Genomic DNA, 9,028 nt, shown 5'->3' on the forward strand with positions numbered 1-9,028 from the left:
TCCAGGTTTCACCTGATTTGTCCTTGGAGTCTAGGTTTCACCTGAAGTTGTGTGACCCTGAAGAATAAGAAAAGGAATTGGGAGGCATACATCCCCCACAAGGGGGTGAAGGGCACCTGTCCTCCATTGTAGAAATACATATCAGCCTCTAACTGGTTCAGAAATTACTTAGTTTGTTTGCACATGGTGATGTGATACAATGAGCTTGTAGTCTTCCCAATTTCCACCCGTCCCATGTAGCCCTACCTTTATTACAAACAGTAACCACTCCCACTCTTCTAAAAACCTACACCATCACTACACCTATGCTTCCTCCTACATCTTCTCACTACTACCCCTCCTACTCAGCTAATATGTACAAGCACACCATACCTATACTCACTGCATGCACACTCCTTGCATACATCACATCTTACCAAACCACAACCATTCCCGCACTCAACCACTACCACTGTACCACCACTCATATCCCACCCCTACTCTACTACTCTCTCATCAGGTCAACAACCCTCTCAATGCACCCTCTGTATAGACTAGACTAAAGACCACAATACCTAAACTAAAAACAACCCCACAACCTAACATAACCCTACCACCATACCTATTACCCACAGAACACAAATCAAAAAACTTCCCTTATAAGCAACTATATACAGAAATAGATACAACTAATAATCTCATCCATATCCAGGCTAGCACTCAGTGGAGACATCCATCCCAATCCTGGTCCTTCAATCTCCAACCCCTCCCCTCATAATCAGACTACAAACCACATCCTCTCCCAAATCACAGCCAATAGAAAGCCAATTGACCTCCTTCTGATAAGCCTAAATATTAGAAATATATGCAACAAGGTGCATGAATTCCATGCCAACATAGACTTCTACTCCCCTGATGTAGTGATCCTTATAGAAACATGGTTAAAACCACACATTACTAATGAGCAAATGCTCCCTACCGGTTACAATATACTAAGAGTAGACAGACTAAACAAAAAACGAGGTGGTATAGCTATAATATTTAAGCAGCATCTAGACATCCAGATTTTAAAGTTAGCAGCTCCCCAAATAGGTAAGGAAGAAATATATACCAACCTTAAAATAAACCAAAATAAAACCCTAAACATAATAGGTTGCTACTTCCCACCTGGCCAGAACATCCTTCCACTTGAAAACCTTATCAGCTGGGCTACCCACCACCTACCCCAAGAAACTTTAATTCTAGGAGACTTCAACACTGACTGGCAATTCTGCTTTAGCAACCACTCAAACCATCATGTAAACCTTTATGGCTTTACCCAACCAGTCCAGTCACCTTCTAGGATAAAGAACTCCAACAAACACATTAGCCTTGATTGGATACTTGCCAATATGAGCCCCCAGTCATATATAGCAGGCTGCTTATCCGACAGCCTCAGTGATCACTCCCCAACCTTCCTACTAAGTAAACACCTTTATAAAGCAAAACCCATCATCTACTGTCAAATATGCAAAAAACTAACTTCAACCCTCTCTCATTCAGCTCATCCCTAAAAGACTGTAACTGGCAACCTCTAAAATACCTCAAACTAGATGACGCAGTTGACTACTTTAATAAAACATTCCTAAGCATCCTTAATTACCACACCCCCATAAGACATTCCTGAACTAGAGCCCAACCATCCCCATAGCTCCAACAAAACACCAAGTCTGAAATGAAAAACAGGGATGAAGCCTGGGACAACTGGTGCAAAACCAAAACCCCCTCTACTAGGCAAAATTCCTAGAACTATACAATAGAACAAAAAAAGCTTATAAAACAGGACAAAATCCAATACTACCAGTCTGCCCTTACCTCCTCCCAACATAAAACAATTCTGGTCCTCAAACTCCATCCTCCACCCAGGTAAAGCAAGTACACCCACTCCCAACTTAACTCACTCCTAAAATATTGCTACCTCTTTCATCAATCACTTCACACAAACCGTACTATCACTAGCTAAACAACACAACCCCCCATAAACCTACACCACCAACTACAACTAACAATCTCCCCACTAGCTTCTCTTTCTCTCCTGCTCCTACCTCCAAAATAAAACAACTATTAACTAAACTTAAAACCACCAGATTAGCAGCAGACAACCTCCCAAGTGAACACCTTCAACTTGCAGCTGATGCTCTAGCCTGCCCAGTATCACTCTTGAGTAACAGATCTCTGTCAGAAAGTTATGTTCCCACACTATGGAAAGTCTCACACACAATTCCCCTACACAAAGGAGGCCCCTCCACAGATCTAACCAGTTACCGCCCCATAGCTATTCTCTCACCACTCTCCAAAACACTAGAGAGATGCATTCATTCTCAAGTCTCAGATCACCTCCTTGCTAACAACCTCCTCTCCAACACACAACACGGTTTCCGACCCAACCATAGCACCACCATCACCTTACTCTCTTTCTCTAACACTATCCTACAAAATAAGAATGCAGGTTCTCTCTCTCCTCAGCTACCTTCCTAGACCTCTCTAAAGCTTTCGACATGGTCCCACACAAACAACTAATTTCTCTTCTCAATAACCTATCATTATCTCAACCAGTCATCAACTGGTTTCAGAGTTGCCTATCTGACCGCCAACAAACAGTTGTTTAGCAGGACAACCTATCCCCCCCCCAACTATCAGTCTCCATAGGGGTTCCCCCAAGGTCCTTCCTGGGACCCCTACTCTTCTCTATTTTCACCAATAATCTAGCCTCAGCCACAATACATGGCACACTCATACAATATGCAGATAACTCAACCATCATCTGCACAGCCCACTCCCTACCCGAACTGCAAAAAGTCACACAGGAAGCATTTTCTTCTATTGAAATTTGGTTATCTGATGCCCAACTAATACTCAACCCAAACAAAACAAAATTACTAATCTTCCAACCCACCAAACTTACCCTAGACAGCTCCCACTTTAACATCACAGCAAAAGACAACATCACCATCCATCCTACAGAACACACCAAATTACTAGTAGAAATAAACAATAAACTGAACTTTGACATTCACATTTCTATGACCATTAAAAAAGTGCACAAAAAACTAGGAGCATTATATAGAAATCAGCAACTACTTACCAAAGCATCTAAAATTTCGGTAGCAAATTCTCATCTTATCTCTACCCTACTCTACGCCTCTCCAATATTTACTAACCTTAGACAATGCGACCTAAATAAGCTCGAAACCTGCTACAACAAAATTGCCACAGGGGCTTCCTACCGTACTCGCCACTGTCTCTCACTAGCAGAACTGGGCTGGCTAGAGCTCCCCACCTCCTTCAATGCTACCAACTCGCACTCGTCCACAAACTAATAAACCAACCACTAAAAGTCCCATCCCTCCAGAATCTACTTCAACCCTACATAACCATGAGACCACAAAGATCCAGCCACAAAAACCTCCTACAGGAAACAAGAGCCAATAACTCTTCCAGAGAAACATTATTCTCCTGCACTATAGCCAAACTCTGGGACTCCCTCCCATCCTCATTATCTCTGTAACTTCTTGTATCCACTTCAAATCCTTACTAAAAATCACACTTAAAAACTTGCCAGATATGCCCTTGCAACCCCCCTCCCCCAATATCATCCACTCCCAACCACCCACTACCTCTCTCGGCCCCCTATCAACAACCTACTCTTAGCAAGATTGGTTCCTCATGTTCCCAGCTACCTACCACATGTTCCCAGCTACCTACCACATAATACTAACTTCTTGTAGGAACAACTGCTAATGTCTGTTATGTACCTCAAAAACAGATTGTTCACTGATGAATCTCAACTACATTTGTAACCATGTTTAGTATACGTCACCATACTTTAAAATTGTACTTTGTTCTACAGCTGTTTTATTCTTGTCTTACGTCCTCAGCTGGACTAATGTCTATATTTAAATGCTATTTTTTTACTTGTATAATGCAACTTAATGTGGAGCTTTTCTCCCCGGGCCTCCGCTGAAAATGGACCTGTGTCCAGTCGGATTCTCCCGGTCAACAAATGTAAATAAATAATGCTTCATGTGGGGGGGGTGGTTGTTTTGTGAGCTTCACTTCAGAAGCCTGAAAGCTGCTGAAGTTGATCAAAACATGTTTCAGGTAGTGTGAATTGTGATGTACCATGATGACCCTCAGAGCACCCAATCCTACTGCTGTGTGCTCAGTTCCATGTTTTATGAATGAGTTCACTGCTGGTCATGTTAGTGACTGGATTACATTAGAACACAGGTCAGAGGGGATAGATCAAAAAAGCTGTTGTATGCAGATAATGTGGCATTACATGTAGACTCTTACTAGGAACTAAGCCATACAGACAGAACATTTGTCACACTGGCAAATCACGGAAAACAGAAGAAGCTGACAATTGTGATAGAAGGGAAATAGTGGAACAGGTGAAGTGTTTCAAGCATCTGGAAGGGATAGTTGAGGAGAAGGCCACTCTGAACAAGGAGAACAAAAGGTAGAATCACAGGGGCTTTAGCTAAATGGCCAGAATGTCAAGAGCAGTGTGTGTGACAAAAGAATACTAAAAAAGCTGAAACTGAGGTGTACAAATCTTGGTGCAACTAGTACTTCTGTGTGTTACAGAAAGCTGAGCAATGAAAGCAAAGCAATTGATGAAGCAAGTAAAGGAGATTGGTGGTAGGATACATACTGTGGAACTAAGTACTTCTGATGGCAGAGAAGGTCGAAGAACGGATTACAGTTAGAAGCAATGGAAGCTGTTGATGACTGCGGGGGGCAGAGGGTGAGAGGGGCACTTAGTGATCTAAAAAAGGCAATTTTTTAATACTATTTACTACCTCAATATAGGTACCTCAATATAGGTTCACTTGGAGGATATTTTAAGTTTAGCCAGTTTCCCTTTTGGTGCTTGCATTAACATTTCCTGATTGGTCTTACCTTCCTGTGGCTGATAATTGTATATTAGCCCTAGTGAGAATAGCTGTGATCACACCATAGATAATTTGAAGGGACCCATGTAAGGGATGCAGCTTTTATGAGCTGAGACTATCCATTAGCAGCATGAGGGACAATCCTGGGGTGCATTTTCTATTACCCATCCTTAGATCCAAGCTGCATTTGAATATGGACATGGATGAGCTTTGCTTTACTTGAATGAAGAGTCTATTCTGGAACAGTCATATCCTCATGGATATACATCCATCTGTCCACACCATTTTGTTTAAATAGCTGGACTGAGTATTTCTGATGTCATTTCACTTACTGATGTTCAGTAGGTCCATCAGTACTGGGTTGGAGGATGCCTTGCATGCCAGAGACAGGCTACCTGTTATCACTCTGTAGGATATAGAGTACAGTGATAAGGCCTTGAGGTGGACTATGCAAGACCTATTGTTTAGGACTTGTATCATTTTAGTAAGGTATCTCTGTGGGCATTTCAGGTGTTACATGTGTCTGGACAGATACAAGCCAAAGTGGGCATTATGCAAAATGACTGACCTACTGAAGGCTTTGTAAAGGGGGCAATAACATTTCTAGATCTAGTAGTGATCAATTTATTCATACGCTGTGCTATATAGAAAGACTTGCACATGTTGGTAGAAAGTTAAGTCACTGTTTACATAAGTTCCCAAATGCCAATCAACTGGGTCAACTCTTAGAGTAGAGTTGTCAATTTGGTAGTTCCCTGGGGTAGACAACTTCCCAAAGAATAAGAATGTATTTTTTGTAGTTTAGTTTAAATTTATGATTCTGGTACCAGTTATTGCTTAGGACAAGTCTTCCTGCAGGATGGTTAAGTCATTTAGGAATTCAGTAGCTGCTACTAACATGTAGTCATCTGAAACTTAGCCAGCCAAAGCCCTTTAGTCTTTGCTTTTACTTGCAAGAAGTAGATGCCAAACAGGAAAAGTCTCAGCACCAAACCCTAGGGGGCTCCATTGGTGACTGGTATCTTTCTAGAGGTATGTTTCCCTATTTTAATCTCTTGAATCCTGTGAGCCAGTTGGCAGTCCAGCATTTCTATTATACCAAAGTTGGGGACTGTATCAAAAGGCTTGGCCATGTTAAGGTAATATGAGTTGAACTGTTTTACCTTCATCCATTGCTTTGGTGACAAGAGTGAAGCTTAACATTTGCCAATGATTTTGAGCCTTTCACACTTTCTCCCTCATTCTTGCCTTAAGAGAATGAGAAGTCGGACCATATGTTTGACTGTCCCTCATTCAGTGTCATATTTTTGGTCTGTTCCTCATAAGGTTTGTGGTCTTCTGGCACATTTATAAGACTTTTAAAACTAATAACAATAGACTTTTGAGTTTCAGACTTCAAGACTTCATAGCCTTCAGAAAATGCATGTTAATGCAAAACCCGATATTCTAGCAACTATGAATATAAGAATAATGTTATACTTAAAATCTGTTCCTGATCCTGGACCTATGATCTTTTTCCTCAGCCCATTACACTTTGGCTTTCTCTCTTTAGCTATGAGATATAAATAAGAACTCCTTTTTCCCCCGACCCATTACACTTTTGGCTTTATCTTGAGCTATGAGGTTTTGAGGTATAAATAAGAACTGGTTTTGAGGTATAAATAAGAACTGTGAGCAAAAGCTGTTTACTACTTTCGAGGTCAAACTGCTGCATTTTTTTTTCATTTATTCAATTAAATAAAACAGAAATGCAACAAAAACTGGGCAACTTGCAGGCCAGAAGGTTTATTAAATGTTTTTATAAGCAGTATTAAAAAAAAAAAAAAAAAAGACAATGCAAGGAAGAAGCTATATTAACCTCTTCTGAAAACACAGTAACAGCAGAGTTAAAAAGTTATTCCAGTTTTTTTGCCTGCATTGAGTCTTATTTTATCCATCACCATCATCGCTGTTGTTGCTGTTATTTTTACTGTTATTTCATAACTGACTGCCCTGCCGATATCCACAGTACTGCACTGGCAGGTTCAGCAATAGGACCATTACTAATTAACAGTACATAGTGAAAACCATAAACTTTTTCATTCCAGCTTCCAATAAATTGCCAGTTGTAAACAGTAATTTGCGCTTTCATTCAATTATTGCCAAACATGGAACAAAAGTCCAGTTTTTACCACTGGCACTTTGTTGTTTCATTTTAGCTTCCGAAAGTTTATAGTAATTTCATTCCAACTTTCAATAGTTTACAGTAAATAAGTGTAAAATACCAGAGTCAGATCATTGCCAAATGTAGGCAAGGTAATAGAACAGCCTCTACCCCCCCCCCACAGCAGCCCCCTTTCCAGCCATTCCAATAATTTATTACTTGGCAATTTCTCCCCATTTACCATAAACACTATTCAAACCTGCCAGTGTGCATACTATTTTTTTATTTCGACAGTGATTACAGATATTGAAATAAAACAGCACAGACACCGATTGTCATCTGTTAAACAAACACAGTCCCACAGTAAAAACAGACTTGGCATGAGCAGTAAACGTCTTTGACCTTGAAACTCACATTCATTGAAATGGCATGAAAACCCACATTCAAAGAGAATGCATCTGGCTAGTGGAGGATTAAGTTTACCTTTGAGCTGTTTTCAAACCATAAGCTCCTTGCCAACTTTTTATGGCCATACATACATGTATATGTTCTTTGATTTACGTTCTTGATTAAATTATATTCCTTGTATAATACAGCACTACTTGTCAGAATGTTTTAAATTTGTAGTTTTGAACATTCTTCCAGTAAGCAATGAAACAAAACATATGAACCCATAATGACAAAACTACCCATTTCAGAAATGTTTAGCCATAAAAGGCCACTTAAACTTCTATCTTTACAATCCACCAATATCACTCAATTAGTACAAACTCTGCAGAAGTAAAAGTCATCTGAATAATTCCACATTAAAGAGATATGTAATTAATGAAGAAGGTGCTACTGGCAAACAACTTTAGATTTAGCTGTTTCATCTACATATTCAGTGCTTGCTGCCCATGAAGATTTAACTGCCTATGTTACATTAAAAGAATTGGGAAGCTGGTAATAGTGCAATAAGAAATGACTAACAAACCAACAACAAGTTACTAAGCATCTCATACAAAGGCCGGCACATTCATGAGTGTAAAACCCCTATCCCCCCCTTAAAATGTACCAAATAATCAGCACTCCATCTATATGGTGTGGAAGTAGAACCCACAGCCTTCTGCACCAAAGGCAATTATGCTAATACTGCTTTCAAATTCTACAGCACAAACAGTGACTGCCATTTGATAAACAAAACAGTTAGTTGCACATTGAAAACAGACTTAGCATGAGCAACAGTAAACTCTTTCCTTGAAACTCACATTTCCATGAAAATGAACTCAAACTCATAATTCCCTGAAAACATATTGAAACTTAGACTCACAATTCCATCAGCAGTCTGGCAGTTGGTGTGAAGGATTCAGTCTCTTGTCTCCATTGAAGTTCACAATTCCTGCAGTAGTTAGTGTAGAGAATTCAGGCTCTTTTCTCCTGCAACCAAGTTACAAAAAACAAGCCTGATCAAGTTAATTGACTAACTTGCCCTTCCCCTTAACTACAGCATTACATACCACACCTCCATACCTCTTAGCATAAGAAATCTGAACAAAGGCCCCAAAACAGACAGATTTTAAATATTGCTCTTATAGACTTAGAAAGTTGCTAGAATAACATGTGTTTTAGTACGCATTTTCTGAAGGAAATGAAGTCTTTAACTCAAATGTATGACATTATTTAGTTATTTCAATCCTTTGTGATGTGCCAAAAAAACACAAATTTTGAGGAAAAATCAGGATATTCTGCAAATATCTGAACTATTGAGGTATGTGTACCTCTCAACCTCTTAGAGCAAGAAATCTGAACAAAGCCTGAAATAATGGAAATACAATGGCCCAACTTAGGGATAGATTTAAATATTGCTCTGTTTAACTTAAAAAGTTGCTAGAATAACAGGATTTGTGGTAGCATGTATTTTCTGAAAGATATGAAGTCTGAAACTCATATATATGTCATTATTTAGTGACTTCAGTCCTCCAGGTTTTGA

General features: G+C 39.7%; 1 long non-coding RNA gene across 1 annotated transcript in view; it reads right to left on the bottom strand.

Moving 5' to 3' along the window:
* Nucleotides 1–8,499, bottom strand: part of LOC122791258 — a 720,725-nt gene extending 712,226 nt beyond the window's left edge. Inside the window, exon 1 of the long non-coding RNA XR_006363120.1 lies at nt 8,369–8,499. This is a non-coding gene — a long non-coding RNA (uncharacterized LOC122791258). The remainder of the gene's footprint in view (nt 1–8,368) is intronic.
* Between the last annotated feature and the right edge of the window lie 529 nt (nt 8,500–9,028).

This window comes from Protopterus annectens, chromosome 17.part0, assembly GCF_019279795.1.
Source record: "Protopterus annectens isolate FY-2018-M chromosome 17.part0, PAN1.0, whole genome shotgun sequence".
Lineage (NCBI taxonomy): Eukaryota > Metazoa > Chordata > Ceratodontiformes > Protopteridae > Protopterus > Protopterus annectens.